Source organism: Canis lupus, chromosome 4 (genome assembly GCF_048164855.1).
Source record: "Canis lupus baileyi chromosome 4, mCanLup2.hap1, whole genome shotgun sequence".
Lineage (NCBI taxonomy): Eukaryota > Metazoa > Chordata > Mammalia > Carnivora > Canidae > Canis > Canis lupus.
The window spans coordinates 77,009,803-77,029,653 of NC_132841.1; the positions used below are offsets into that span (position 1 = coordinate 77,009,803).

At 35.9% G+C, this 19,851-nt stretch overlaps 1 long non-coding RNA gene across 4 annotated transcripts in view; it reads left to right on the plus strand.

Moving 5' to 3' along the window:
• LOC140632707 (uncharacterized) overlaps positions 1-19,851 on the plus strand; it is a 668,295-nt gene that overhangs the window by 148,086 nt on the left and 500,358 nt on the right. The window lies entirely within an intron of this gene.

The following is a 19,851-nucleotide window of genomic DNA, read 5'->3' on the forward strand; positions in this document are numbered from 1 at the left end:
TTCAGATGTAGAGTTCAGTGATTCATCCGTTGCCTACAACCCCCAGTGCTCATTACATCCTGTGCCACACCATATTCTTAACTTCTCAGGTCCCTCTGTTCTAGGATCTTTTCAGGGAATTTGCTGAAAAGGTTTACACAGTAATGCTTACTGACTGCAGCCTTGTTCCCCTCCTCACCTGGGACATCCTGCAGCTCCTACAGCTTCCCTCACTCACAGGGGCCTCTTTAGCAAATGGACCACAACCTGATATTCATTAGCTTCAAAGTAAATCCATTTGTGTTTACTTCCGTATCAACATGGGCAAGTCAGACACAATGAAAGGACTAGTCCTATGATACATTATTCAAGTATTTTGTGAGACAGAGAAGTACAGAGAACTGGTAGGAGAACACAAAGAAAGGAAATCAGACAGCCTTCAGCAGAGAGAAGATTTTCCTAAAGAAAGGCCTCTTCTCTGGAAAGAAGGAGTCCGAGCTCCTGTGCTGTAATCAGATCCGGGGACTGGTGCTGGTTTGCAAACTGTCAGCAACAGACCAGGACAAGACACATCCAGAAACTTAGAGTAAGTGTCTAGAACCTTTTAAAATAACCTGAAGAAATAATTCTGTGTCCATTACACCTAATAATATGGTTTAATCTTGCATTTTGCATGCCTTCCTATAATTCCGTTTTTCCAGAAATTCGTTTTTCTTATATTTACAAAGGTATGAATCTGCACAGATATCAGGAAAAAAACCTGGTTCTTCCTCATAGGTAAATTGAGAAACTGTCCGGGACTCTCCTTACAGCGGAACCCCACTGGTCTCTGCTTTCTGCATTCCATTCTTAGAATAAATAAAATTAAAGAGAAAACAAAATAAGATTTGGAATGAGAACAAGACATCAAGAAGTATTATTTTTACCTTAATATAGAAAACTTTAGTAAATAAGAATATTTTAAAAATAGGGTATGAGAGTTTAGAAAACCTCAAAAAGGGGCATGGATAATTAGGATGTGATAACTTTTTAAAAATGTATCAAATAACTAAAAGATAAATGACTACATAATATACTTTAGCATAGAATGAGTTCAGATGACAATGAAATTTTTCATGTAGGAGCTCAAAACCAAACTGACGTGCATGTACTCACAGCACCAGGTTTGTTTTCTGGCTGAGAGCCAATGGGTAGAGATGGATTCCTTGGTCTTGTCCTGGGTGTGTGACGGTTCCAGCATCCATATTGCTTTAAAATGCCAAGGAAGGAGGAGACACCAAATTCTCTCAGTGCAGGGAGTATGCATTTCCACATCCGTAGTGTGCAATCCAACAGCAACTCCAGATATTCCTATGGAAGTTGATCAAATGGTGACATAGTGATCACATTGCCTAGTCAACAGAACATCTGTTAGAAATACAAGGACAATATATTTCAATTTAAAAGAAATCCACAGCAACCAACTTTTTGATATTTATGAACTAAGAAAGAGTTTGCTTCTAAAAACATTTAATTTCATTTCACAAAGGTCAGTAAAAGGATGTTTAGGCATTATAGGAAGAGATATGCATTTTACCTTAAACATCAGCCGTTAAATCCTTTTTAAAATAATTTCTAAGTGTTCAAGAGGATTTAACCTTTTCATAAAACTTTTATTAGATTCATGGACAGAAAAAGAAACAAGTATCACATTTCTATTGAGAATTTCCCTCTCGTTTTCTCCATCTCCTATTTTAAACTCATCACATATTTTCTACTTTAAAAAATATTTTTTTAACATGAGCCCTAGTTTCTCAAGTAAAATTTATGTAATTCCTCTCACCAATAAAATAGCTAAAATTTGGTCATCTTAAGAAAGGCTTTATTAATACAGCACAAAGCACACTATTTTTAAGAAGTTGCTTCTCATAAAAAATATTTAAAGTATTTTTTTCAGTTGAGCTAAACTAGCAGATTATCTAATCATTCGCTTACCTCTCTAAGCTCCTGATTCTTGCAGGGTTACTATATTACAGTCTTCTAAAATTAATTCATAATTTTGTCAATTATTTTTCTTGACAGATTTAGAACATTGTGTATTGGGTGCGTTTAAAAAGTGTTCCTATATTTACAAAATAGCTGGAATGGATGACTTTTTTATTGTAGCATTCTTCCGCCATTATGTCATAATTGCTTAATTTAGACAAAGTAATGCCATGTCACAGTGGTAATTTAGCAAAGATAAATCACATTTTTGTTAGGTTGTTTTCCCTCTGTGTAGTTAGAATTATACACTTATATGGAGCTAGTGAAATTTATAAATGGAATCTACTTTGAACTGAATTTGAAGGAAAAAACATCTTAACTGAGATTAATGCAGAAAAGATTTGTGTTTACCTGCGTTTCCTGTTTTTGTTATTAATGTTTGTGTAGATCCTTAAGTTTCAGAAAATTGAGAGAATTTTAGAGAAATGTCCTATACCAAAAGTGGAGCACATGGATTGCAAATAATTTATGTGAATCATTGAAAATACACCTGTCAACAGAAAATGAAAGAGAGAGAGAGGACTTGGGTCTCTGCTGGATGGATATTTTTTTCTTACAAGATTTTTCTCTGTTTTGTACCATGACACAGAAATGTAAATGTCTCTTGGATAAATTGATGTTGATGGCATTTTCATAAATTGTGCTTTCATGAATACTCTCTGGTCACAGTATTTGGAAAGTGTGATAGCTATAGATAGCTTTGTGTTGGTTAGACTACTGCATAACTATTTTTCTAATAGCATCAAGGAATGAATGAATGAATAAATGAATGGTACTGGGGGATACTTGGAACATTGATTAGAAGTCATTAAACCCTTGAAATATTTAAGATTTACTAGAAATTCAGTTTTTCCATGGACTTAATTTGGATAGTGTGATATGTTGGTTAGGTCCATTTCCCAGACTCCTGGAGGAATTTTTTTCAAAGAAACAGCAACACATGCTTGTATACTTTCTCTAATTTTCAATGCATTATTTATTTTTCTGAAGACACATTTCAAAGGTGAAAATACTTGTTGCAGATGCTGTGGATCTAATTACAGAAGCACACAGATGTCATCACAGATATAGCTTTAAGGCCCAGGATGTAAGTTCAGGGTTTGAAGCCCAGACCTCCGTTGAGGTAAGATCCATGGTTCTGTAGCAAACTAACATTAAGTGTTCTGAAAATGAGAGGCATGGTGAAATCTAGTAGTGCTTTGCTCCCATTTTATTGATGTAGTTCACCTGGGTCCAAATGCAAACTAGATAGAAATTCAGTCTTATTTTAGTTGGCTTCATTTGGGCTAGTTTTGATATACAGTTGTCAAATTAGATATGTATAGTAAGAGAAATACAGTTAGTTATCAGAGTACAGGTGAAATTAAATTGCTCATAAACAAGATAGTTATGAGAAGGGGAATAATTTGTTGGAGTGAAAAAAAGTGGATTTTGGATAGTATATGTATAAAATAGTATTACTCGATCATGCTTACAAAACATCTTTTGTAAAATCTAGATAAAGAAGTTATCCATTTACTCCCTTAAAAGTAATCAGTTTACCCCAGACATGGGTGTGAGAACTTAGCTTTCCTTCAGTTCAAACACATTATTACACAGCAAAGAAGAAAAGAAGAAAGAGATTAGGGGGAAAAGCTACTTAGTAGAGGCCAGAAGCCTCTCCAAACTGAATTTTAAGTGCTGCTTCTGATGTAGGTTTCTTCTTTTCATTAAAAAGGGGTATTAAGGAAGTAACACAAGCATAATAACTGTTCACACAGCCCCTTTCACAAGTTATTCTTAGTGGCTTGCATTTTTCAGGGCCTCGTGTTGGATAGTGGAATGGAACTGGTGCAGATGGTGGAGAAACAAATTCTGTGGAAGTGGCCACAGTGAGCAATATGGTATAATCTCAGACACAGTGTTTTCATTGTGCTTGATGCATTCATTCATTTGCAGATGAATTCATTTGCAAATTACCCCCAGCTCATATCCCTTTCAAACTAAGAATATGTCATTCCAAGAAGGCCAGCACAACCATGACCCACTAGATTCTTTAAAAGCCTGCCCTGGTTCTGGTTTTCCCCACCCTCTTTTATTTCCTGTGCAAGGCTGGAAGAGTCTCAGTGAAGAAAGCATGGGCTCACACAGAATACGAAGGAGTTCCCCCAACTAAGCATGCCTGGACATTTTCCCTACAGATATTTCATTCCATGTCCATTTGAAGAACGAATTGAAATTGGTGAAATTAACCATAAATTGATGGAGTAATCTTGGGAGAGAAGGAATTACTTTAATTAAATTTACTTTGTCATCATGGATGTGCAGTATGTACATAGATACCTATTTTATTTAGTGGGGGGAGATATCTTGCATATTCTTATATTGGGTCAAGATTGTCTCTAATGCTTGGAGGTATAAAAGGAATAGAGAATGAAATTCTTATAAGAGAAGAAGAATAAATCACAAAAGGAACTATTGGTAAGATGGGATATAATTCTCCAGTAAGCAAGAATCAGTGCTGGAGGTTTCACCTGTGCCTTGCAGCATCTCAGGATAGATTGGCCAGAAAGATTCTTTGCTAATGCTAGACCCTGACTTTTCGAAACAGCCTCCACCTGCAAGTTGCTCACACCTGACAAAGGCATCTGGGCAGAGTGGAGTCTGGTTCTGCAGATAATCCATCCTTGATAATGAAACCGTGGAGCTGAAACCTGAAGAAATGATGACCTCAGAGTCCACTAAGTGCCTGTAGAGGAAAGGCCAAAATTTTTCCACGCAGGGGATTTAGAAAAAGTGAGTGTGTGAGATGAACAAGTAGCTTCAACATGGCCCTATGCTCTTCATTCTGTGCTCCCATCTCTATCACATTCGCTCTTCAAATTAGTTAAAGGGTCATTTATGTGTGAACTGAAGTGTATAACTAACTCGGTTTTGTCCTTCTGTTCTGAATGATACTCAATATATTATTATTAACGACAGGAATAATTTAAATAGATTTTGTTCCTTTTACATAGGTTGTCCAATTTTTGACATCTATCCCAAGAAAGGTGTTAGTACAGATCAGTAGAAATAGTGAGAACTATGAAAACACATTGATCACTGGAAACTACTGTTGTTTGCACAAAATAAAAAACTCCACTTTCCTTTTTTTTTTTTTTTTTGGATATTAGACATTACTTCAAAATATTACCTATATTTGTTCTCACGATATTCTGTGGGCAAATATTGGGGAGGATACCAGATGCTAGGTGGGTAAGTAATCATTTACAGAACTCATTAGTGGCTCATTTATCGTCACTCTGAAGTAAAATATCTAGTTACTTGCCTCTCGACTCTCTTCACTCCTGCACCATGAGCACTGAATTGAAAGATTAAAAATACTGTTGCCAATGTTGCAGTGTTACAACACACTTTTTCTCCCCTCTCTACAATAATGAACAAAAATAGCCAGCATCTATTATATAGTTGGCAGTAACATACATTTTCTTTAATCTTCACAGTGTTCCTTCCATAGAGGCATATTATATTCTGTACTTATAAATGAAAGAACTGAACCAGATAAAATAACCTACTTGAAAAGTCACATAACCCATAGTGTAAAGATTTCAGAGATGACTCTCTGGCTCCCAGACTTATGCTTTGCACTCTGTTTTCAACTACCTTTGCAAATTTTCCTTTGAATATATATATATGTCATCAAAAATATTGCCCATTATATAATCCTGCTGCTATCTCAAGATTGCATCTCTTATGGAAGGAAACATCTCTGGTAAATAAGGAAAGGGGTAAATATCCTCCATCACCCTAATTAGAATAGATAATTTTTGTATACTGACAACTTGATAGCTTCCAATATGATGAAAAGAGCATAAATACCATCATCATTTATTTTTAAATAAACTTTTAAAAATTTTGGAAAAAAATAGATTTGTATTAAAGATAATACAGAGTTGGCATATACTGGAGGATGAACACTGACCAATAGGCTGGCTGTGCTAAAGTTTATCAGAGAATTCAAGGACAGGAATAAAAAGTTTACTCATTTGCATTCCCTCAAAGAACACTGTGCTGTTACGATGTACTGAGTCATAATCATTTTTTGATAATCCTTTGCTTAGCACAGTATTGAATGAGTGAATACAATAAAAATGTAGTTCTTGACTCATTTTTTTACATGATATTTTTTTACGTGAAATTCTCAAAATATTATTATTTAAGAGTAATTTGATTGAACTGGCAGGACAGTTTGGTTAAACTACTTGAATGTCTAGCTATTTGTAAGAGTTTAAATGAGACTTCCAATTCATTTCTTTTCCAGAAGGAAAGAAGGAATATCAGATTAAATCTTTTTGTGTGTAGAAGCCCCCAAAGTAAGTTTTGGTTTCAACTGTGTTTCCCCACAGTAAACTATGGTTTCAACTGTGTTTGAGAAAACTAATATATTTTATTTTCCTTGCCATTTCTTTCTTTCTTTCTTTTCTTGTTTTCTTTTATTTACAAAAGAAGTCACTTTCTGTGGAATTGAGCGTATATATATAGATATATATCTATATATCTATATATATATTTGCTATAAGTACACGTTAAGTTTGGCTAAAAGAAGAAGGGACATGGGAAAGTTCATTTTGCTACCCTGTTTGCAGTCATAACACCTATTTCTGAGATTCTTGAACATTTCATTAAATTTACTTTAAAATTTAATTATGTAAAACCAGTGCATTAGAGCTTGTGAAATCATCATGGCTTGGAAGATGATCACTCAAGAGCTGTACACCCAGGGGACCTGGGAGGTTGCATTACCAATTACCAAAATATGCTTAATGCAAGCCCATTCTTCCTCCTACATGATACAGCATTTATTGGAAACGTTCCAAAGCCTTATGAATATGTATGCCCTAAATTGTCCATTTAGCTTAGCAACAAAGAAGTGTTTCCTGTTACATTGTACAATATTGGCCATCAATTACTTTTAAAAAGGGTGCTGCACACGATTTTGAATAAGCAGGCAAATAGAAACTACAATATCCTCCCCTTTTGCCATATAGTAGTAAAAATAAAAGGTAGGTCCTGATCCACACACCTACACACACAGAGTATGTATACAGGTATATATTGAGCCTCCTACGTAAAAATATGTATAATTAAAGCAGTTTTTATTTTTAAAGATTTTATTTATTCATTCATGAGAGACACACAGAGAGCGGCAGAGACATAGAGGGAGAAACAGGCTCCCTGCGGAGAGCCTGATGTGGGACTCGATCCCAGGACCCCAGGATGAGCTAAAGGCAGACACTCAACCACTGAGTTACCCAGACGCCCTGCAGTTTTTATTTTATGTGTGGCATATAATGAACTTCCTGTTTTTTATGGACATATGAGTTGCACCCTTTTTATGAGTACACCCCTTTGACTATTACTCATCAACTTAATCTCTAAATTATGTCAGTTAATTTGTTACAAGATAGTTTTAGGCAAGGAGGAAGTCTGGGAGAGTGAGGCAGAAACTGTGCTGCTGCTGCTGTATGTCTAGTAGTTAGAGAAAGACTTTTAAATGTAATTCCTTCTATTGTTCAGTATGGCATCTCACTCAGGAGGCTTCCTGGAGTGAGCAAGCGTAATATTCTCTATGTTTGCTAAGTATGTATCCATTTTGTTCCTCAGAAGTTATTGGCAATAACTGATTACTAAATGCAGCTTTAACAGTCATAAACCCTACTCTGGGAGATGGGGAGAAGGCATATAAGAATCAGAGTCTGAAGCAACTGATGTGCCGTGGATCTGTATGATAAGCCACCCTTCATGGTGTTCTTTCTGTTTTGTTTTGTTTTGTTTTACATTTGGTTTTAATTAGATTTATTGTGCAGGGAAAATTCTGAGCTCTTGTTCAGTAAAATGCTTGTCATGTGCTGGCTATCACATGAAGATAGTTTGGCACCAAGGAGAAAATATTCCTTCAGTTTTCGTAATTTCTTTCAAAAAATTAATTAATTAGTTAATTAATTAATTACTTAATGAGAGTGAGAGAGCGTGGAGTGGAGGGGCAGAGGGAAAGGAAGAGACAGAGTCTCAAGCAGATGTCCCACTGAGTGCAGAGCCTGACATGGGGCCCTGAGATCATAACTTGAGCTGAAATCAAGAGTCAGACATCTAACCAACTCAGCCAACCAGACGCCCCCAGTTTTCTTAATTTCTTAAGGAAAAACAATTAGATGTTACCTTTTGATTGAAAGAAGAGAAATGAGGTAGCAGCACTGACTCCCCCCTCCCCCAAACAAAAAAAAAAATCAAACATTAAGAATAAATCAAGATTTATGAAATCTCTTATTTTAAAAAGTGTTTCTTTCTTTTGCAATTTTAGCAGTTGGGCCCATTTGTTTAAAATTTCTATCCTGAGGAATAAATTTTAAAAATCTTCCAGGTAAAAAAAAAAATCTTCCAGGTGTCCAACTATATTGCTACTGAGTCATATATCATAAAAGTCTGGCTGTAGTCAGTTTGGACAGAGTTCTTGGAAACATGACATATATTTCTACATAATAAATAGGAGTCATGAAAAATGAGGAAAACAAAGCACAAGATAATCTTCCATTAAACTTCCCCAAATTAAATTCCAAATATTTTCAAGTATTCATAGTTCCCTGGGGAAAAAAAAAATCATGTTACCTGCTTGAAATGATAATTACTACAGTGCTATTTTGGAACATGCCAGGTACTTAGATTAGAATGGGACTTACTATCAGATATATGAATATGTTTGATATGGCTTCTTATATTTTATTTTTGAAAGATTTTATTTATTCATGGGAGAGAGAGAGAGAGAGAGAGAGAGAGAGAGAGAGAGAGAGAGAAACATAGGCAGAGGGAGAAGCAGGTTCCCTACAAGGGAGCCTGATGCAGGACTTGATCCCAGGACTCCAGGGATCACATCCTGAGCCAAAGGCAGACATTCAACCACTGAACCCCTCAGGCATCTCAGACTTCTTATATTTTAAAGGGAGATCAGATTTCTCATTTTCCCTTTGGGCCATTTTATTAGGAATTCAACTTGACAAGGACTTGAAGACATTTACTTCAAATCCCTTGCTTTCCTGGCCCTAGTCGTCTACCAGCTACAGAGCCTTCAGCCAGTCAAGCTGTAGTTTTCAGGAACCATCAACAGTTTTTTATTTTACCTTCTAATATTTATCTATTTTCTCCTTTTCTAGTAGCAAACCATCCCCAAACTTAGTGGGCTTAACAGCAGTAGTAGGAACAGTGAATCTCCACTTGAGCCCCAACTGGGAAGACTTAAAGGCCGGCTGTAGAATCATCAGAAGGCAGCTTCACTCCCACATTTGGCGGTTGATGGAGTATCATGGCTGGGACCTCAGTTGGGTGGTCAGCTGGTATTTCTCTGTGGCTTTGCCATGTGGTTTCTCTGTGTGGAGCTAGTTTGGGTTTTCTTATGGGAAGATGGTTGGATTCCAAGAGCAAGTACCCTAAGAGGGCCACATAGAATCTGCATCACATCACTAAGCTCAAAGACCACATAGTGTCCCTTATGCTGTAATGGAAGGGGAGGGAGTATTGACTCTACCTCTTGATGGGAGAAGTCTCCAAGTCACATTGTGACGGCCACTTTTGGATGCTATAATCTGCCACATTTTCCCTCTTCTCCTCACCTACAATCACTATTTTAGGTCTGTGTCTGACCACCTTTTGCTAGAAACTTCAGGCCAATGGCATCTTATCTGTTGGTCTTTCTGCCAGTGCTCTAATTATCTTCAAATGTACTCCTTACACAGCTGTAAGAATGATCTATCTAAAATGTAAATCTTTCTTCACACTGTTCCAAATCCCCAAAAGCTTCTTTTAAAAGAAAGGCCCTCAGCCTGGTGTACAAGCTCTTCATGTTCTGTTTGCCAAACTCTCTAACTTAGTCACAAGGCACTCTCCAATAAGCTTCTTGCGGTTCTCTCTCGCCCCTGTCCCTTTGCGCCCATACACATGCCTCTCATGCCTTTTCCAGGGGTGTCTCCTTTCCCTCACCTGCATCCGCCCTCTTCATCTTCCTCTAGCTAGTACATTCCAATTCTTTCTGAGTAGGTATATGGTGGTGTCTCCTTCACCCAGTATGCGACATGATTCCAACCTATCTTTTAAATTGTAATTCTCAAAAAAAAAATTGTAATTCTCATTTCCCTCCTCTACTAAATGGAAATATAGTCCTCCATTCATATGGCTCTTGGAAAAATTAAATGAATTTAAGACATGTAAAGTGCTTATAAAATAATACCCAACATATGGGAACTGCTCAAAAGATGTTAGGTATTATTATCGTTATTATTAGCTAATTATATCTTACATTTCTGGCAAGCTGGAAAAATTCTGGAAAATGTCCTGCCTCAGTATCTTTGCTTATGTTCATTTTTGCATGGGATTCTCTATCCCAGTTTCTATCTAGATCCATTCTCCCTATTCTTCAAATTCTGTTGTAAGTTCCACAGATTCTCGAAAGAGGACATCTAAAATGGATTAAATGTTTGTGTACTACCCAAATGTATATGTTGAATGCTCAAATTGATACGGTAGGAAGTGGGGACTTTGAGAGTGATTAGGTCACGTGGATGGAGTTCATGAATGGGATTAGTGTCCTTAGAAAAGAGACCTGAGAGAGCTAGATTGCCCTTCTCCCCAAGTAACGACTCTGAAAAGGAGTCGTCTATGAACCAGAAGACGTGCCTCATCAGATCAGAATCTGCCTGTGCCATGATTTTAGACTTCCTGGCTTCTAAGGCTTCAAGAAATAAATGTTGTTTATAAGTCATGCTATCTCTGTTATAGCAGCCCAAACAGACTAAGCATATTTCTTCTCCTGACTTTAGACCCTCATGTCTTTGTTGCACACCCTCTTGGAATCTAGACATTTTTTAAAAATTAGTTTGTTTGAATGTGTCTTGTTTATGGAATCCTTGAGGGTAAGGATTACATCATATATTTTTTTCACTTTAAGTTCTAACTTTCAGCCTTGCTTGGAGTAAGCTGATTAATCAGTGCCATTAATTAGACTCAAGAAAAAAGAATTACTTTGTCAGCTATTTTGATATTATTAAGCCAGGACAAATGCGTGTTAAATTTGCCATTTAGTTTTATTATATTATGTCAGATATTTATTAATATATTTTACAAGATATACCCAATGCTTTGTTTTATATGTATTACATATGAAACACTAACTTTCATTTCTAGTGTTGATTTTGTCATGTTAATACCTACTTTTATCTTGTTTCTTTTCAATTATCCTTGCTTAAACTCTTTTCAAATTAATGCAAAGGGAAGCTATTATACGCACTGTCCCCCCAAAGCACCTTAAATACAAATTTTAAAATATATATTCATACTTGTTAATTTATAACTTATTTTGAATCTAAGATTTATTTCATGACTATTCAATTGGTGCCTGATATGGGATAACACTGGGGCTACAAGGATTAACAAAACATAATCTTCATCCTCAAGAAGTTTGGCATCTACTAGGTAGAGAGGGAGGAGTCAGCGGGGGAAACAGATAAAGAGATAGAAGAGTTCAAAAGGGTGATCTTATTTTTAGCCAAGAGGAACAGTAAAGGATTTGTTGGGGGACATGGTATTAGGGCTGGGTCTTGCAGGATAAGTTTGGTTTGATTTGGTAAACATTCGTTATTCCAGAGTAAAGAAGGAAGCAGAAGAGTTGTCCAGTGAAGGTAACAATTTAAATATACCGTGGTGGGAAAGCAGAGTGATATGCACATACGCGGGAAAGAGTTTGGTTGAAATGTCCTGTGAGCGTAAGGGGAGGAATAAGAAAGGTAGTGGAGCCTGGTGTCGACGTCTTGAAATATTCTGCTTTGTTCTGTAGGTGATGTGAAGCCATTAAAAGGTCTAGGGTGATCAAACTGAGTTAAAGGAAATTGCATGGGGGGGGAGAACCACTGAAGGGAATGGGTTAGTAAAAGCATCTGACCTCAAATACTTTCTCTGTAAATGTTTAAAGAAAATCTAATTTGGATGTGGATATATTTGCTTTTACACTGGCAATCCTATTTCATAAGCTTGAGGTTACTTTTTAGGTGAGCATTTTCAATCACTCCCATCCCAACCAGGAATCACTCCAGTGAATGACCCTGGAGCGACAGCTCCACAAACCAATTATAGTACTCTGGGGATTTCTGCACAGAGTCTGTGTCACTCTAATTTCAATTAACATCTTTCTTAATTAGAAAGAAGTACAGAGGTACAGAGGCTAATGCTTTTAATTCATTGCCCCTTATTTAGCTTTCTGTCCATTTGATACATAAGATCACATAGATGGAAATTTGGAGAGCCAAATTCATGGAGAACCTGATTAGGACAACAAAAAGTTAGGTCAGAAAAATTATATACAATTTATAGTTTATTGCAGCATCCACATTTGTCTTGAAGAAATTGTGTGCTTGTGTTTCAGAAGCTGTATCAGTGGACTCTATATGTCAAACTGTAATGGACAATGCTCTAATTAAGCCAACATCATACCTAAGAATTAGGTCCCTAGTTCAGTTTCCAATACAAAAATCTGTAGCATAGTTACCTGTAAAACAACAAAACACCAAAATGAAACGAGTTTTCTTTCATTGTGCCAACTGTACTTTGAGACACTTAGTTAGGCCATTAGAGGTATATGTTAATTTACCAATGGGAGGTACTTTCAGTGTATATACTGAGAATATTACTTTGGCCAAGTAGAAGAAGACCCTGATTCACTATGACCATCCCAGCCTTCTGGTCTTTTCAGAAAACTGGATAACCTGTCCTTAACTTGATAGCTCAGGTGATAAAAGGTCAAGGGCAAATCATTGCTTCCTGAACTTAAAACTGACTATACTCAAATAAGAAAGGAAATGCCTGCTATGAAAATGGTAAGACAAAAGCAACTCAAAAGGGCTTTTATACTATAGTGAAGTCAACACTGTGTAATATTCAGTAGGGATGATAATAGAGAAAATCCTACCAGAAGTATTTATGGGCATTAAACACAGCTATCTGGAGGTAGGATTCCCTAAGCTAGGGCTTTATGTCATCTTTCTTTAATTAAAGAGGATGAATACTTTCATTTAATTTTAACAGAACCTGTGAAATGCTTTCATCATTTCATACACATTGTGATGAGCCTAACATGATTAATGGAAAGTGGGTTTTCCCTGTATTAGGTCAATAAAAATAGCTTCAATTTATTGAATGTTTATAAATGCTTTGCGTAAATTATCTTATTTTTCCCCCAAGGTTATGGGTTGATATAATTACATTCATTTTACAGGTGAGAAAGCTGTGGCTAAACATGTTCAAACACGTTTCCCAAATTATAAGCAGTTAAATGAGTTAGTGTTTGGATCCAGGTTAGTATGAATTCAAAATTTGAACTATTTCCAATATTGTAATTACTGTGATGCATTATCTTAGGATCTTCCGTGGGATGGTATTTTAAAGTGTACCTGAAATCTACATTGGCATTGGTTTTGGCTGCATCTTCAGCAATATCTTATTAATCGGGATCTTTTAATACTGAATTTGTGAGTTTCACAGGCATAATATCTTGATGCAAACTGAATTAAGAAAGGTTTAGTTTGTAAACTTCAGGTGACTTTTTCAGATCCCTAATTTGGTGAATGTAACTGTCAGAAATGAAGCAAAACCATGAATTGAAAGAGTTCTATTTGCTTTTTAGTCTGAGTAACTTAGTTATCTTCCTTTCCTTATACTACTCTTGTTTCTGTTCACAAAGTAGTATAATTGTGAATTGCCCCTTATATTTAGGACAATCTTTATGTAGCATGGTTTAGCCATTTAGAACTCAAGTGAAGCTTAGTACCATAGTTTAAATAAATACTTTACTTTAGACTGAGGTCTATGGTCTGAGTTTGTGTGTCCCCTCAAAATGAATATGTTGAAATCCTAACATCCAAAGAAAAAGTATGAGGAAGTGAATCCTCTGGGAGGTTCTTAGCTACGGAAGTAGACCGTTTCATGAATTGGATTAATGTCCTTATAAAAAGATCCCAGAGAATCCCTGGCCTCCATGTGAGGACACTGTGAGAAATCTTCCATCAGGAAAAGGGAGCTCACCTGACCATGCTGGCACCATGATCTCAGACTTCCAGCCTCCAGAACTGTGAGATTCCAAATTTCTGTTGTTTTATAAACTTCTCAGTCTGTGGTATTTTGCAGTTGCAGCCCAAATGGACTGAGACCCTGAAATCTCAAAAGTTTTCAAGCATGAAGACCTGCTTTTTCCTCTTATCTCCTTACCTGAATGCATTTCAGTAGGTCTAGTATTTTTCAGCTCTGAGTCATGCCTCCTTAGCTCACCATATACCCTGAATACCAACTAGCGCCAAGGGCTACTTCTTGGGTTTGTCCTGTCAATTTCTAATTTAGGAAAATGGGATGCAGTAACTTCCTTGTACTATTTATACACATTCAATACTTCTACACCTTTAAGCCCTCAGGGACATTCAAGGAAACTTCACACTTTTGTGTCATTCTCTGCTCAGATTCAAGGCCATCATAATTACAATTAAATTTGCATTTTAGACCCTTGTATAAGAGGATGTCACTTCTTGGAAATGCTACTGGATGATAAAGTAAAGCAAGAATCATCCTCTGCTCTGTATACACTTAATTAGGAATTCTAGTTAATTACTCATTATGTCTCTTTACATTTCTGAAAATTTATAGAGAAAATCTTCCCCCTTTGTGTAAGAAAAAAAAAAAATCCCTTCAGCACAGGAAAGCTTTTCTTTTTCATACAATCAGATCCTTAACTGACCTTTGTTAAAAATACTTTTCTATCTTGATGTTTTTTTTTACTTTTCTGTTGGTAAAAAAAAAAAACAAAAAAAACAAAAAAAACAAAAAAAAAAAAACCTGTCTGAAGAGAGGCAAATTTTATAGTGAGGTAAACTAAAAGCACAGTATGGATGAAAATAAACGATTTGTTTTATTTTTTAAATTCAACAAACACTTGTATGTTAAGTGCCTTAAAATATTAGCTTATTTAATCCTTATAATAAGACTGTGAGGCCGAATTCTATTATTATCCTGTTTTATAGATGTGACTACATCTGCAGCCATTAATAGATATTAAATAATATCATTATATGGGAAATGATAAAATGTTCAAATTCTGTATATGGGTTTTGAAAAATAACAGAAGTAAAATGTTGATCACCAGCTTCTTTTGAAGAGCTGTTATTTCTCTCTGGGGCAGTTCTCTTAGACTTAATCTCAGTGGTGAGTCAAATCTGTGTTAGAAGCAGCTTCTTCAAGAATTCTAATGGACAAATTCCCAAACAAAGTTAATTCTGAAGATGAACTTAGTGTATTAAATTCTGCACCACAGTGAGCCCATTATAGTGAAGCCCCAACATGGGTCCTTTTTATAGTTAGAGTAGCAAATTAAAGGAGATTTCATTTGGTTTTGAGCCATTCCCCAATTTAATTGTTCACATTTATATAATAGGTGGTAGCATAACCTATTGGAAAGGATAGCCAAAAGCAATTGAGTTCTATTTGTTCCTCAACAGGCTGTGTGATTTTAGGTAAATCCCTTTATCGTTTTCTGATTTTTGTTTTCTTTTCAGTGAAACAGGAATAATGCTGCTTTTCTTTCCCTACCTATCTCTTAGGAATAGTCTATGATAAAACCTCCAAACAGCTCTCACTCATGAGGAGAAGAGGCACAGCTGTGTGCTCCCTTTTCTTTTCTTCTCTTTTCAGCTTATGTTAGACTACTTGTAATATTATCCACTATTCTTGCCTAAGTGACATTTTGTGATTTGGATGGACAAGAGCCCTTGCGCAGTTTGTCAAATGTCCTATTACAAAAGCCTTTGATAAAAGCAGGATTTTAACACTTTTCTGATGTTAGAAAGTTGCTCCTTGAGATTATACTTGTTTTGATGTAATGGGCATAGAGGTTAACTTCTTTATTTTTTATGGAAATATTTATTCAGTACTGCAATGAATGATAGGAAGGAAAATGGGTGAACATTGAAGTAGAATTTTAAAACCCTGACTTTTACTTCCTGCTTTACCATTTATAGGCCTCTGCCCTGTGATACATTATTTAAAGTAACTGAGATTTTGTTTCCTCATCTATTAAATGAAGCTACTACTATCTCATCTGCTTTTGAAAACTATAGATGCCATTTGTCTTATTGATTTTTATCAACAAATTGATGGTGATATTTAGGCGTGAAACTAGATAAAGGGGTGATGGTAACCTGTTCTGGTTTTGCGTGAGCAATGAGGCTGTTAGTCTTTTTAATTTAAACGATGTTGTAGAAAGTTGCCTCTGCACCTTTCCTTAAGAAACCTGGAATTATCAAAGGGAACTTATTTGTGCTATAACAAAAATATCCAAATATTTTTGTCTGGGCTTTTTCTAAAAGCTTTAGTTGAGTTTGGACTCCGCAGATTTTCTTCAAAGCCTTTTGAAATCATGTAGAGAATGCTCATAGTGTTTATTGTGAGCTGAGGTCAAAATAGCATCAAGCTCCTTCCTACTCAACTACTCTTCTCCCTCTACACATGTCTAAATTGGATTTGCCATCTTTCCTCCAAAAATGCTTCCTTCCTTCTTCAGAAGTTCCTGTTTCATACTCATTATAGGGTGGAAAACAGAATCATCATGAAATTCTTCCTGTGAGCTTATTCTTTCTTCCTCTTTGCTTATAATCTATAAACCTTTAAAAACCATTGGTTTCTTCTTTCTCTTATTACTTACACATATATTTCTTTTCAAAAATTTGAATGGATATGAGGAGTAATGTGTCTTGGGTAAGATGCTATGGAGCGGGAGAATCAAAGCCACTGAAATGACCATCGATAGTATAGCCTAAAATCAGTGCTAATCATAACAAAAAGAATAAGTATTTTATTTTTAAAAACAGATTTGAAGAACAGATTTGGAAAAGAGTAGTAGCATTCTGCTTAAGTATTTACTAATTGACATGGAAATTAGAGCAAATCAAGAAAGCTAGTATAAACATTCACCAATGTAAGACAAGCAGTATGTAATATGACATGTTATTTAATAACAAACTTAATGACTACAATCTGTTGATAATTTTTGATTGTCTTGTGTGTGTTCGTGTTGTGTTGTATGTCTGCTCGTGTGGGGTAGATACTACGGTACGATATACTATTATCATGAGTATAAGAAAATGAGCTAACCTATATTAAATATTCTTCTAAATGATTTCCCAGATAGACTCTTATTTAAACTTTATAATAATTTCATCCAGGGGGTACTATTATTATGCCCATTTTACAAACAGCCATGACTAAGGCAAAGAGCAGTTATTTGCCCAGCGTTACAAATATCTAATAAGCTGCAAAGCTAGGATTCTGATCCAGGATGTCCCAATTTAGAGTCTAAAGTCAGCCTCAACATGCTTCTCTTGTACCTCATGAGAATTTCATCATGATCCTTGATAATCGTAATGCTATGAGCCAGTCAGGAAGAATCATCAACGACAGAGTCTAGAATATAACTCTATTATCAGGGAAGTAATATATGCTTGGCCAATACACTTTGCCTGTTTATTGACATTTTCAAAATTAAATTCAACTGTGGGTGAGTGGTTGATGAGAGGTCACTGCATGGGAAGTAGATGACTAGAGAAGGGAGAGCTGCCCAGAGCTATGTATGTGAAGGAACCTGGGAATTGAGGAGGGGTAGAAATGGTTTTTTTTTTTTTTTTTTTTAGAAATGGGTTTTATCACAGAGTCTGCCTTAAGGGTGATTCCTCAGCAAGTTCAGAGAGATCTATGATTGACCCTTGGGGAGAAATTTAAAGAGTGGTTTCTTAGTCTACTAGAAAATCTGTGACCTATTATGGCTGTTGTATAAGATAAGTGTATATACAGGGCAGTGGTTTTCAACTGGGGGCAATTTCACCTCACCCCTGGGTAGCATCTGGCAGTGTCTGGAGACATTTTTAATTGTCATGACTGGTGAGAGGAGGTACTACTGGGATCTAGAAAGTAGAGTTCAGGGATGCTGCTAAACATTTGACAATTCACAAGACAGGATCCACAACCCCCCAGCCAACAAAAAATGATCTGTTTCAAAATGTCAATAGTGCCACTATTGAGAAACCCTGATACAGAGGACTAGGTCCTCATCCTGTCATCATATAGACTTTAGCAAATGTTGTTTAACACAGCATAAATTCATAATTAGTAACCAGAAACACTATATTCCATAAGGTCCTAGCAGTAATAGTCATGGTAAACCACCTGATGCATCTTTATCTTCTTTTAGAAGAGTCTGGAAGAAATCTGGGACATTACTTATATGGAGGTATCAGTGGAGCAGTCTCTGGTGACTTTTAAAAATAGTAAGAAAAGAAGTAGAAGGAAGATGAGAGATTCTTCTTTCCTCCTTCCCCTCATTTCATCGAAGTCTGTCCTTCCTCCCTCTTCCCCCCTTTCCTCCCTCTCTTTCTTCCATTCATCTATCCATCCTGTCTTTGTCCTTTCAATCAAAACAGTTGTGCATCTCTTATGTGTTAGGTGATCTGTATAGATGAAAACACCAAAACGTCAAAATGGAATAAAAATGATACTTTATGGTATCTGTTCATCTATTTACAACACGATAATGGTGAAACCAAGTGTATGAATAACATATACCTATGGGTCAAACAAATCTGCTCAAGTAAAGACAGAAACACTTTGCCTCATATCTCCACAGCCAATATATGTGAGCTCTCAGAAATTTGTACAATTTAATAACAAGGGAGAACCAAATAAGATTGTAGATATTTCTGTGCAAATCAATCATCTTTAATAGAAAAAGTCCAACCCTATAGTCCATGTCCTACTGACTAATCACTGAGATTATACTTAGACTGAAAAAGAAGACTTTTAATTAGGAAATAATTCCAACAGGAAATACAGATATTGACAGTAGATTCTCTACTTGGGAGATTGGGGGAGGGGCTCTGAATTCAATAGGTGTATTTTTCACAAAATTTTCCTAAACAGTGAAAAGTGACCTTCTATGTATATCTCTTTTTAGAAAAAAAATCTGTAAATTGTGTTTGTAAATTTTTAGTAATTATCTTCCTATAATATTCTGCTAAAACCAAAAGGAATAGTCAAAGCTCCAGAAGAATCAGTAAGAAAAAAGAACAAAGGCAAATATTTCAGCAAAGAAAATTCAAAGCAAACACTGAAACAAATGAGGTTACAGACAATGGCATGAATGTTAATGAACATAAGGCCATATAGTGGAAATCTGCTAAATGCGTAGTTGAGGGAATTGAGAGGACATTTCCCTAACAGTTTGTTCCTGTTGCTTATAATTTTAAAAAAGGTATTGCAGGATGGCCCAATTCAGTCCCAACATCATATTATGCAGATGCATTACAATTCCCTACTGAAGTTCTGTGGAAGAATCGAGTCTAATTTAGCACAGTTGTTTCACACGATATCATCAAGATCAGTAAATGAATACCCAAAGCATGTGTGAAAGGCTGAGAAGTGATTGCAGTTTTGTAACCAAGAGCTAACTATTCTTTGGAGGTTCATAAATTTGTGAGAAGGGGAAAAGAAATTATATACAACAACAACAAAACTCACACAACAGTTAGTTAACTTTTAGACATTTACCTTCAAATTCAAAATGCATTTTCTTTACATTTTTATTTATAATGATGAAACCAGAAAGCTTTACAGTTTTTAATTAAGGGAACTGCTCACCTCAGAAGTCCTGCTTATGTTAGGCTGAGAAGGAAGACATGTTGGCACTCTTAAGGCATAGCTGGTATGACAAGTCATGGAGGTAGGCTTATTGTCAAACAT